General features: G+C 39.9%; 1 long non-coding RNA gene and 1 pseudogene across 1 annotated transcript in view; one reads left to right on the top strand and one right to left on the bottom strand.

Moving 5' to 3' along the window:
• LOC125883990 (uncharacterized) overlaps window positions 1-8151 on the top strand; it is a 116959-nt gene extending 108808 nt beyond the window's left edge. The window contains exon 3 of the long non-coding RNA XR_007448619.1: window positions 8116-8151. This is a non-coding gene — a long non-coding RNA (uncharacterized LOC125883990). The remainder of the gene's footprint in view (window positions 1-8115) is intronic.
• LOC125883943 (NLR family CARD domain-containing protein 3-like) overlaps window positions 1-12894 on the bottom strand; it is a 129935-nt pseudogene extending 117041 nt beyond the window's left edge.
• Between the last annotated feature and the right edge of the window lie 292 nt (window positions 12895-13186).

The raw sequence follows: 13186 nt of genomic DNA, 5'->3' as shown, positions 1-13186 counted from the left end.
TGACTGCCAGCTTGACTGTAGTTCACTCTGCTACATTACTAACTGTACTGACTAGCTGTAGCTGGGTAGCTACCTCGCTAACACTGCAAACAGATATGATAAACATGAGTAACATGACAGCTGTCAGCGGCAGGATTATATTTGACTTTTAATAAAACTTAACCAGTGTTTAACTTTTCAGCAATGTACCTCATAGTTTGCAACTATTACTGTGAGCACACCGCCTGACTCTGCTCCACCTTTTTAACTGTGATGCCTACCTTGGTGCCGGTGCTGAGAGTCTAGAAACAATGGGAGCGCCCTCATTTCCCATCATGCCTGTCTAGTGCTGATCTAGCGTTTATTTAGAAGTACTGTGTTTTCTGTTAGGCCTATATGCTCCAGAATGCAAATGTGACTGTGTATTAACACAAAGTCACAGTGTTTATAATGAGTCTGTTCAGAACAGGGTGGCTTATGTTGCTAATTGTCATTTTTGTGCTGGTTTAGAGTTTCAACCAATAGAGAGGTGGCTGTTACATTTCTTGAGACCAGCTGTACTTTCTAACATAATCTGAACAAATGGAATGTTGGGACTTATAAAGAGCAACTATTGCATTAAGTATCAAATAAAACCTTGTAAGAATATTATGATGGGATATAAACAGCTGTTGACATTAGCTGACAAGAATATTGAAGGTATGATTGTCTCTTTCATTCAGCCAGCCGGAGAACCAGGTGAGCTCCTCTGGTGTGTCGGTTTCGGCCCACGGGCAGTACGTTTGACACCCCTGGTTTACAGGTTAGGAGTGAATAATCCAGTCATTTTTCTGCTGAAATTAAAGTTATGTTATGCAGGATTGTTGGTTACTGTTTGTAAACACGTTCAACAGCTCAGGTGAAGGTAAAAGCCAACCCCAGATTCATTCTTGTTTGGCATTTCTTCTTGCTAAATTTGCATTTCTTTCAGTGTTGTATCTCTTTGATTCCTGCTGCTTACAGTCTGGCATCTGGTCCCCACCTTTTTATTAAGCCCTGAGCTCACCTAACACAGGCAGAGGGCAGAGTCTCTGCAAATAAATACACCACCACACACTGAGAGTGGCTCATAAGTGATAATTGAGAGGGATTATTTCTGTATGAGTCTATACACTGTTTTTAAGGAAGATCCTGCAGAGTTTATCTTTAAGGTTTTAGCTCCACATTGCTCTGCCACAGTCAATGGATTAAACCACTGAACAAGACACATAGACTTCATTGTGGATCAGTATAATATCAGCCTGATGTCTGCAGTTTAGTGTCAACTAGGATGTCAGTTTTGGCTAATTTTGCTTTCGGTAACCGACACCCATTAACCAACGACTAACCGGTTAAAATAAATGCAAAATGACGTGAAATACACTCTAGTCCGGCACTCCCTTATCTCATTGAGCTCTACTGCATTTCGAAGTGCTGTCCTTTAATGTTTTGTGTTGTAAATGTTTACCTTTTATCTTTTTCTCTGTCTCTCTGTCTGTCTCTCGACAAAACAGGTTAAAAAATATCCTCAAACTTCATTTTTTTCTTCACAGTGCAGCTAAATACCAGGCTAACAAATACAGTATAGACCTCCACATGTGCACCACTGTTCTGTAAAATTCACTGTTACAATATGAAAGGAAAAAGAGGGAAAGAAGAGGGAGAACAAGCGCGATACAAACTTAATGTCTTTGATGAAGATTTACTTGTTCAACTGCTATTCAACAATGAAGAGCATGTTTGACATAAATTTGTGCCTTTATTCAATTAATTTATGAAACATTAGGCTCATAACAAAACACTAACATTTAGCATTTCAATTCGGTAATTCATGGCACTTTGCACCATTTGATAGAGAATTGTCCAATTTCTTATGGACAATGAACTGATGTTACGTTTAAATGAAGCAGGTTAGGCTATTACTGCAACACAAGCGCAGTGTGTCTGTATGCAATTAGCCCACATACATAACCGGTCAAAAACATTATCTGCGGCGAACCGACTAACGGTTAACCGTTAACATCCCTAAAAGGGACTGCTTCACAGACAGTATGGACAGAAGGAATAATCACAGACATCAACTACAAAGTGCACTCAGTAGAGTGCAGACCTCTGCCAGGCGACTGCATTACAGCTGTGACTCTAGAAAACAACACATGCTGCTCAGCTGTGACCGCTGGAGTTGTCCCTCCTGACTTCCTTACAGTCAAGATGGCGGCTAAGATAACAAAACGTCTGAGATACTTGCTGTCTACACAGGGCTTTAAACAGATGACATTAACATAGGACATATCAAAGTGTTGATTTATATAGAACATTTACTAAAGTGCTGGACGTAATCTTCAGAGTCTGTTATAATAAAATGTATGCCTCTGTGCACCAGTCAAGTTTCTCATTGCATCCATGTCTGTAAAAACATGGATGCTTCACATCCATTGTCCCCCGACAGCACAGAAGATCTATACAATCAACATCATTTCAAGGTGGACACCCAAGATCAGTGTCACCAACTCAGTCTCTGACCAAATGTCTCCTCTTCTTCTTCCCACTGATAGAGGAAACACTTGATAGCAACTGGGATTGTTCCACAGCACATCAGTCAACACATGGATGCATAGGGAAACAGGAGCCAGTCAATGCTTGTCATTTAGAAATGAGATCACATAGACGTATGAATCCAGATCATTAATGGTGCAGTCCTAATGGGCGTGTGAGTGTGAAAGAATATCAACCTGTCCTTAAAGTCCAAGATGTTTCCAGTGCAGACTATTTATTTGCTTATTGTTGCAGTCTAAAGGTCTGTGACTTCAAATGATTATGTGACGTTAACATGAAAACAAAGAAACCTCAGGACCTCAGGAATCTTAAATTCTCTTTGGATAAATCTCAAACTTGATGGTGTCTAAATGTTCTAAATCATCATTTCTCTGCCTTTCATAACCAACTGTTCAGCCATTTGGAAAAACACAACATTTCTGAAAACACTGAAAGCTTTATAACCTCAGTCATGGATTTATATTATATATATCCAAAAACAAACAAACAAACACCTACATAAGCAAGTGAACTGACCTCAGAGTCTCCAGTCTACAGTTTGGACTCTCCACTCCAGCACACAGCTGCTTCACTCCTGAATCCTGCAGGTTGTTGTCACTCAGGTCCAGCTCTCTCAGATGGGAGGGGTTGGACTTCAGAGCTGAGGCCACGACTTCACAGTCAGTCTCTGAGAGTCCACAGTCAATAAATCTGACATGACACATATATTACAAAATCTGTTATTGTCAAAGAGACACTTTATATTTACTTTATGGATTTGATGATAAAACAGTTTGAAATATCCTGTTTTGATGGACTGAAAATAGTTAAGAATAAAAAAAGAACACAAAGAATTCAAACTAATTAAAAGCTGATTCATGACCAGAATTACTGCCTCGTGGTCGTATGCTTCACCAGTCAAGTTACACTTACAGTTTACATCCATGTCTGTCCAGACTCATATGTGTCCATGACAGTAGACAATGATTCAAATATGGATGTTGCTGCAAAGAAGCTACTTATTCTAAAACACAGATGTTTCACACACATCTTCAACCCGACAGCACAGAAGATCTATACAATCAGCACAGTTTCAAGATCAGTGTCACCAACTCAGTCTCTGACCAAATGTCTCCCCTTCTGTTCCTGAGGTATGACGTTTAACAATGACCAGAGAAGTGTTTTATGCAGAACATGATGATGTCACAGTGAAGGTGACCTTTGACCTTTTGGATATAAAATCTCATCACTTCATTATTTTATCCTGTTAGACATTAGTGTGAAGTTTTGTCATAATTAGTGAATGAATTCTTGAGTTATGGCCAAAAACATATTTTGTGAGGTCACAGTGATCTTGACCTTTGACCACTGAAATCTAATCAGTTCATTCTTAAGTCCAACTGGACGTTTGTGCCAAATTTAAAGAAATCCTCTCAAGGTGTTCTTGAGATGTCGTGGACAGACTGACAACCCAAAAACATGATGCCTCTGGCCACGACTGTCGCCAGCGCCGAGGCATGAAAAAAGAGATAGCAACAACTGGATAAAAGCAGTTTTTAGGACTTCAGAAATCTCCTTTGGCAAATGATACAGATCTTATTTTAAATGTTTAAGCATAGTGGAGAATAAACTCAGGTATTATCTGCATGTCTGATTCTATAAAACACCTTCCAGAACCTTCTTATGGAGTAATAACTTTACTGCTTTCACTCAGAACCATCAAATACTGCCATACTGTGATGAAATGCTGCTGTGATAAAACCTCAACAACAACCTCTGAAGTCCATCATTTGTTTTATCAGGTTCACATGGCGCCTCCATCACATAAAGGTGAAAAACTGTCAACTGGAACAATGATTAGAAATCAATAGAAAAACTGTGTTCATGAACTCAACAGCTATAAACACAACCAACTGAAACATCTACATGTTTTGCACTCACAGCATTTGAAACAGCTCAAGAACATCTGTGACAAAATACAACAGACACATCATTTGAACATTTTATAAATAATAAGAATCTCATAGTGTGTATATTTGAAGAATTAAACTACTAATCTACAATGATTTTATGGGGTGCCGTTTGTAAAGTGGCTCACGCTGAAAATAACATCAACATTTTGCCACATTTTGCTTCAAACAATGTTTAAAAAAGTGTTGTGAATTTTTTAATGTCACATTTTACCACATTTACAGCAATATTTGTTAACTTAGAAATATATTAAATAGTTAAATCTAAATATTAAATGTGGCACCTAAATGTCAAGTGTTAAATCTAAATATTAAATCTAAATCTAAATGTTAAATATAAACGCTAAATCTAAATCTAAATGTTAAATGTTAAATCTAAATGTTCTGGGTGAAACTCAATATTTAGCTAATATGCAAATTCACACTGCCGGTCACCGGAAGTACCAAACTAAAAGCTTGAGATGGTCAGATTGTGTTTATACAATCAAGTAACGAATTAAAACCAACTTATCGGGGGAAATGAACACTTGGACATACATTAGCGTGGTAATAACTACCTAAAATAACAAAAAACATGTTTGGAGAAATTTTATTTGACGTGTACTTTGAATTGTTAGTGTCCCTTCGGAGGGACGAACAACCTAAAGTAAGCTAACAACCGTTAGCTGTTAGCCCCGTTAGCGATCTGTAATGACTCATCAACTCTTAAACGCTCTGTCAAAAAAATATTTTTTTTCCAGCAGTTTTGTGTTGCGATGTGTGGTATTTATTCAGTCTTGGGAAATCACGATGTCTAGAAAGCATCAGTGGCTGCAGCAGCAGCAAAGCTAACATCAGGACATCATCTGTTAAAAGCCTCCCGTTGTCGGATACGACATGAAACTACTCCAGTTAGCTCAATCATGTTGTAACTTAGACAACCGCTGGAAAAAATATTTTTTTCATGCACCGTTCATTGAGTTAATGAGTCATTACAGACATCACTAATGTGGCTAACATTTAACGGTTAGCTAGTTATTTTCAAAACGTGCACACAGAAATAGTAATGTTTGTTCAATCATTGTGTTTATAGACTTTACAAACACCAGATTAGTCTAAACGGTGATATAGTGACGTGAGAAAGGTGAGATATTCATATATATATATATATACATATATATATACAGTACAGGCCAAAAGTTTGGACACACCTTCTCATTCAATGCGTTTTCTTTATTTTCATGACTATTTACATTGTAGATTCTCACTGAAGGCATCAAAACTATGAATGAACACATGTGGAGTTATGTACTTAACAAAAAAAGGTGAAATAACTGAAAACATGTTTTATATTCTAGTTTCTTCAAAATAGCCACCCTTTGCTCTGATTACTGCTTTGCACACTCTTGGCATTCTCTCCATGAGCTTCAAGAGGTAGTCACCTAAAAAAACCGGATGGGATGGCATGTCTGCAGGATGCTGTGGTAGCCATGCTGGTTCAGTGTGCCTTCAATTTGGAATAAATCCCCAACAGTGTCACCAGCAAAACACCCCACACACCATCACACCTCCTCCTCCATGCTTCACAGTGGGAACCAGGCATGTGGAATCCATCCGTCACCTTTTCTGCCTCACAAAGACACGCAGCGGTTGGAACCAAAGATCTCAAATTTGGACTCATCAGACCAAAGCACAGATTTCCACTGGTCTAATGTCCATTCCTTGTGTTTCTTGGCCCAAACAAATCTCTTCTGCTTGTTGCCTCTCCTTAGCAGTGGTTTCCTAGCAGCTATTTGACCATGAATGGCCTGATTAGACCAGTCTCCTCTTAACAGTTGTTCTATGAGAAATTTGAGATCTGCCTAGAACTCTGTGTGCATTCATGTGGTCTCTGATCTGAGCTGCTGTTAACTGCCATTTCTGAGGCTGGTGACTGGATGAACTTATGAAGCAGAGGTGTGATGGTCTTCCTTTCCTGGTCGGTCCTCATGTGTGCCAGTTTATTTGTAGGCACACTGAACCAGCATGGCTACCACAGCATCCTTGGGCGACATGCCATTTAAAGTTTTGCAATTTTTGGACTGACTGATCATTCATTTTCAACAGTAATGACCCCATTTCTTTAGTTAGCTGATTGGTTATTGACATAATATTAATATTAACAGTTGTCCAGATAGACCTGGCTTCCATGTGTATTAACCTGACTTCTGCACAACAATGGAGATGATGGTCCCAACCCCATTGATAAAGCAAGAAATTCCACTAATTAACCCTGATAAGGCACACCTGTGAAGTGGAAACCATTTCAGGTGACTACCTCTTGAAGCTCATGGAGAGAATGCCAAGAGTGTGCAAAGCAGTAATCAGAGCAAAGGGTGGCTATTTTGAAGAAACTAGAATATAAAACATGTTTTCAGTTATTTCACCTTTTTTTGTTAAGTACATAACTCCACATGTGTTCATTCATAGTTTTGATGCCTTCAGTGAGAATCTACAATGTAAATAGTCATGAAAATAAAGAAAACGCATTGAATGAGAAGGTGTGTCCAAACTTTTGGCCTGTACTGTATATCTATATATATATAGATAAACTCTGCTGGTTTTCTTCCCGGAAGTATTTATAAACAAGGTGATTCCCTCCGAAGGGACACTAACAATTCAAAGTACACGTCAAATAAAATTTCTCCAAACATGTTTCTTGTTATTTTAGGTAGTTATTATCACGCTAATGTATGTTCAAGTGTTCATTTCCCCCGATAAGTTGGTTTTAATTCGTTATTTGATTCTATAAACACAATCTGACCATCTTGAGCTTGTATTTTGGTACTTCCGGTGACCGGCAGTGTGAATTTGCATATTAGCTAAATATTGAGTTTCACCCAGAACATTTAGATTTAACATTTAACATTTAGATTTAGATTTAGCATTTAGCTTTAACATTTAGATTTAGATTTAGCGTTTATATTTAACATTTAGATTTAGATTTAATATTTAGATTTAACACTTGACATTTAGGTGCCACATTTAATATTTAGATTTAACTATTTAATATATTTCTAAGTTAACAAATATTGCTGTAAATGTGGTAAAATGTGACGTTAAAATATTCACAATGCTTTTTTAAACATTGTTTGAAGCTAAATGTGGAAAAATGTTGATGTTATTTTCAGCATGCCACTTTACAAATGGCACCCCATATGATTTATGATGTTAATCACATCTGGACTTACCGAGCCTTTCTGCAGTTCCTCACAGCTGGAATCAGTCTCAGTCGTCCCTCGACTGTTGTGTTGTATTTCTCCAGGTCCAACTCATCCAGAACCTCCTCTGACATCTGCAGCATGTAGGCCAGAGCTGAGCAGTGGATCTCTGAGAGTTCCTTCTCTGATCTGTTCTCTGACTTCAGGAACTCTTGGATCTCCTGATGTACTGAGAGGTCGTTCATCTCCAGCAGACAGTGGAAGATGTTGATGCTTCTGTCAGGAGAGATCTTGTTTGTGTTCATCTTCTTCAGGTTGTTGATGGCTTTCTGGATGATTTCTGGACTGTTGTCTGTCCGACCCAAAAGGCCTCCTAACAGTCTCTGGTTGGACTCCAGAGAGAGGCCATGAAGGAAGCGGACAAACAGATCCAGGTGACCATTTTTACTTTGGAGGGATTTCTCCATGGCTCTCTTTAAGAAGACATCCAGGGATCTGTAATTATCCTTGTCTGTCCCCAGGAAGTCCTCCAGTACCTTTGTGTTCCTGTTGGTGAAACAGTGGAACAGGTAGACTGCAGCCAGAAACTCCTGAACGCTCAGATGAACGAAGCAGTAGACTGTTTTCTGGAAGATCACAGACTCTCTTTTGAAGATCTCTGTACAAACTCCTGAGTACACCGAGGCCTCTGTGACATCAAGACCACAGCGCTCCAGGTCTTCTTGGTAGAACATGATGTTTCCTTTCTCCAGATGTTCAAACGCCAGCCTCCCCAGCTTCAGAAGAACGTCCCTGTCAGCCTCCGTCAGCTCCTGTGGACTGGTCTCATGTCCCTCATCATACTTGTGCTTCTTCCTCTTTGTCTGAACCAGCAGGAAGTGTGAGTACAGCTCAGTCAGGGTCTTGGGCAGCTCTCCTCTCTGCTCTGTAGTCAACATGTGATCCAGAACTGTAGCAGTGATCCAGCAGAAGACTGGGATTAGACACATGATGTGGAGGCTCCTGGATGTCTTCATGTGTGAGATGATTCTGCTGGACTCTTCATCACTGACTCTCCTCCTGAAGTACTCCTCCTTCTGGGCGTCCAGTGAAGCCTCGTACTTCTGTTACCCTGTCAACACATGCAGGAGGGATCTGATTGGCTGCTGCAGGGGAAGTTATCCAGACCAGAGCCGAGGGAAGCAGCTTCCCCTCGATGAGGTTTGTCAACAGCACGTTGACTGATGACTTCTGTGTGACATCAGTCACAACCTCATTGTTGTGGAAATCCAGAGACAGTCTGCTTTCATCCAGGCCGTCAAAGATGAACAGAACTTTACAGACAGCGAGCTCCTCTGCTGTGACCTTCTGTAATGTTGGATGGAAAACACGGAGCAGAGTGAGAAGACTCAACTTCTCATCTCTGATCAAGTTCAGCTCCCTGAACGAAAGCAGAATCACCACACTGACATCTTGGTTTTCCAAACCCTCGGCCCAGTCCAGAGTGAACTTCTGCACTGTGAAGGTTTTTCCAACGCCAGCGACGCCGTTGGTCAGAACCACTCTGATGTGTTTCTGTTGCTCAGGTAAGGCTTTAAAGATGTGCTGACACTTGATTGGAGTTTCATGGAGGGTCTTCATCTTAGAAACTCTCTCAAGCTGCTTTACCTCATGTTGGGTATTAACCTCTTCACTCTGTCCCTCTGTGATGTAGAGCTCAGTGTAGATCCTGTTGAGGAGGCTTTCACTTCCTGTTTCATCACTTCCTTCAGTCACACGTTCACATCTCCTCCTCACACTGATCTTATGTTCATCTAAAACCTCCTGCAGACCACTGTCTGCTGAAAGAGAAGGAAACATGTCAGACTAAAGAAATAAATCTGGACTCTGATTATTTTCATGACCAACATTAAAACAAGTAACACAAACAAATGAAGGTTTTATACATTAGTTTGATAAAATCTTTCATGTCTACACTTTACAACACAAATAAACCAAGAAGAATCCTGTTTTCAGACATGATGACATCAGCAGACAGATGTACAGTCTTACTTTGTACAGTGCTGGTCTGACTGGCTGTCTGCAGTCCAGCTCTTGTTCTGGATCTTTCTCCACACTGGGGACAGGAGGAGTCTCCTGATGAAGCAGACTGGTCCCAGTATGAGCTGATGCACTGTCTGCAGAACCAGTGTCCACAGCTGGTAGAGACTGGATCCTTCAGGACGTCCTGACACAAACTACAGCAGGACGGCTGCTCCTCCACAGAAACATGACTCCTCTTCTTCTCTCTGTGGAGATGAACACATTATTTAGATCTTGTCCTGCAAACTGTGCTGAAAATTATTTGCTTTATTCACACACTCAGTCACAGGCAGTTCAAATATCTCGTGGTGGAGCTTCATGAAAACCTCCTGAGTAATGTTGTGCTCCACTGTGAGACGACTTTCAAAAGGCAAAAAGCTCCCTCATGTTTTTCAGCAGTCTCTTACTTTGTGTCTGAGGGTCCAGGTTCATTACTGAAGTCTGGAGGCTCAAATTTGGACCAGTCACTCTTCATAGACAGACAGCTGGACACTGGAGACTCTGCTCTCTGTCTGTGGAAACAACAAATGTTTGACACATATTATTAGTCCTTGTAAAGACCAGGTTCAAACAGTATCATCGTTGCCTGTGTTTTACCCACCAGCAACTACGTGTCTCCTTTATCTGAACACCCTTGTAAATATACAGGTAATTTAGTTTCCTTCTTATTTCTTCTCTCAGTGCTGCTCTTATATACTGTGTTCTATTTAACTGCATATTTTATTGTTATATTCTATTTTCAGTAGATAGCCAAATTTAAAGGACTCTGATCAGGGCCAAATAACTTGATCAGGACATCCCCGATGACTGAATAAAACAATACCTCATGTCATTATAAAAACAGTGTTGTGGTGTAGATGATCAGATAATAATAAAAACAGAATCATCTTCAGGTCAGTTTACAGTAGAAACACTCTCTTACTTTGTGTCTGAGGGTCCAGCTTCATTACTGAAGTCTAGACGATCACCTTTACTGTGGTCACTCTTCAAAGACAGCTGACAGCTGGACACTGGAGACTCTGATCTGTCCCCGTCTGCCTCCAAATCAGCCATCTTCCCAAATCTGAGAGAACTGTAACACACATACACAGTGTGATGAAGTCAGTAACTTCTTATTTATAGGACATGATTACATATTGGCTGGGTATTTTTATGACATACAGTAGGGGAGAGCGGGGTCAGTTGGGACACTTTTGTATTGACACTAAATAACCTTTGATTACTCACAGACTACTTGAACAGTAATGACAATAATTTGATCTCTGAACAGATACAGGCGTCTGCTAACTATTTATCAGGTTTTTAGAGCCCAACCCAAACGTGAAAGGCACAGTTTTGTTAAATGTACAAGGAGTGCATTTTCCCAAAGTGCTGACTCCCTGGGACAGTTGGGACACCGTGTTCTGGGCTGGGCTTTAAATATATATAAGCTGGACTTACAGTTTACATCCATGTCAGTGAAAACATGGAGCTTCACACACAGAAGATCTATACAATCAGCACAGTTTCAAGATCAGTGTCACCAACTCAGTCTCTGACCAAATGTTTCCCCTTCTGTTCCTGAGATATGACGTTTAGTAATGACCAGAGAAGTGTTTGATGCAGAACATGATGATGTCACAGCGAAGTGACCTTTGAGGTATAAAATGTCATCACTTCATCGTGTGATCCTGTCAGACATCTGTGAGAAATTTTGTCAACATTAGCGAATCAATTCTTGAGTTAAGGACCAAATTATGTATGGTGAGGTGAACAGAGTGACTTTGACCTTTGACCTTTGATCACAAAAATGTATTCAGTTCATCACTAAGTCCACGTTAACGTTTGTGCCAAATTTGAGGAACGCCCCTCAAGGCCTTCTTGAGATATTGTGTTCACGAGAATGAGCTTGATGCAAGGCCACAGTGACCTTGACCACGACCAAAATATAACCTGCTCATTGTTGAGTCCAGGTGGACATTTGTGCTCAGTGTGAAAAGCTTCCCTCAGTCCTCTTGGATATCACATTCATAAGAATAAGACAGACAAGGTCACAGTGACTTTGACCTTTGGCCCACAACGACCAAAATCTAATTAGTTCAACATGAGACCAAGTGGACGTTTGTGCCAAAGTTGAAGAAATTCTCATAAGGTGTTCTTGAAATATCACTTTAACAAGAATGGGACAGACGTACGTACGTATGGATGGACGAACAACCCAAAAACATAACAACTCCGGCCACGGCTATTTCCTGCACAGAGGCATGATTATTATATTTTCATAAATTACTGAGATATGGAATTTGGCTGTCCTCTAAGTCTTCATTTCAGTATCAGCTCAATGTGGTTACCACATGTAGCCTTTAGGTTTATGTAGGATATTGAGTTTGTTTATTCATTTTGTTAAAAAACAAACAAAAAGTCAATAACAGCAACTTGAGAGTTAAAAAAAAGTTCAATAGTTGAACTCGTTCAAAATATGTTCAGGGGTTGAAATGTAGGTCTGTATGAAGTTCAGCATCTCTTAATATTCTAAACAGACCCTAAAACAGAGACCATGGGCTCTAACCTAAAGCAAAGTCAATAGGTTCTATTAGGAAAAGCCTTTGCCTTGTTTTTGTTTACTTGTTATTGATTTGTAACAAGGTAGGAACTATAAACAATACAGTCCTAACTGTCCCAGGGAGAGCAGACACACTCTGGACTCCTGTGTTAGCTCCCAACAAACATTCAGCTAACACTAGCACAACCTGATAGGCCTGAAAATCAACTTTCCAACCATATGTTTTTTGCATGTGGCACAACTAAAAACAATATGGTAGAAGACAAATGACAAAAGAGCCAAAACATTTACTTACATGCTGTAGATTTCAAAACTGTGAATAAATTGTGAGCAATAGTCAGACGGTCTCCATTTTGAGGTTGAAAGTGAACAGGGTGTGGCTGAGCATGGTAGATGACAGAGTTTCTTTCTACCTTGCTAAATAGGCGGCACTGTCCGACCCCACTCTCCCCTATAACAGACTAAACAATGAATCAGAATAAAAATCAGCTGATTAATCAATAATGACAGTAATCATTATTTTTATAGTATTAACACTCACCGTGTCTCAGACGACCTGTATTCCTCTGACTGCTCTGTCCAGTTTAAAATGGAGTCTGAACACACTGACTTTGGACTTTCACTTCCAGTTTTCCCTGTATTCACCTCTTCCCCTTTTATTCACAGGAAATGTGAATGTGTTATTACACTGAACAAAAATATAAACGCAACACTTTGTTTTTGCTCCCATTTTTCATGAGCTGAACTCAAAGATCTAAAATATTTTCTATACACACAAAAGACCATTTCCCTCAAATGTTGTTCACAAATCTGTCTAAATCTGTGTCAGTGAGCACTTTTCCTTTGCCGAGATAATCCATCCCACCTCACAGGTGTGGAATATCAAGATGCTGATTAGACAG

This window comes from Epinephelus fuscoguttatus, linkage group LG23 (assembly GCF_011397635.1).
Source record: "Epinephelus fuscoguttatus linkage group LG23, E.fuscoguttatus.final_Chr_v1".
In the NCBI taxonomy this organism is placed as follows: Eukaryota; Metazoa; Chordata; class Actinopteri; order Perciformes; family Serranidae; genus Epinephelus; species Epinephelus fuscoguttatus.
This window is presented reverse-complemented; position numbering and strand designations above follow the sequence as displayed.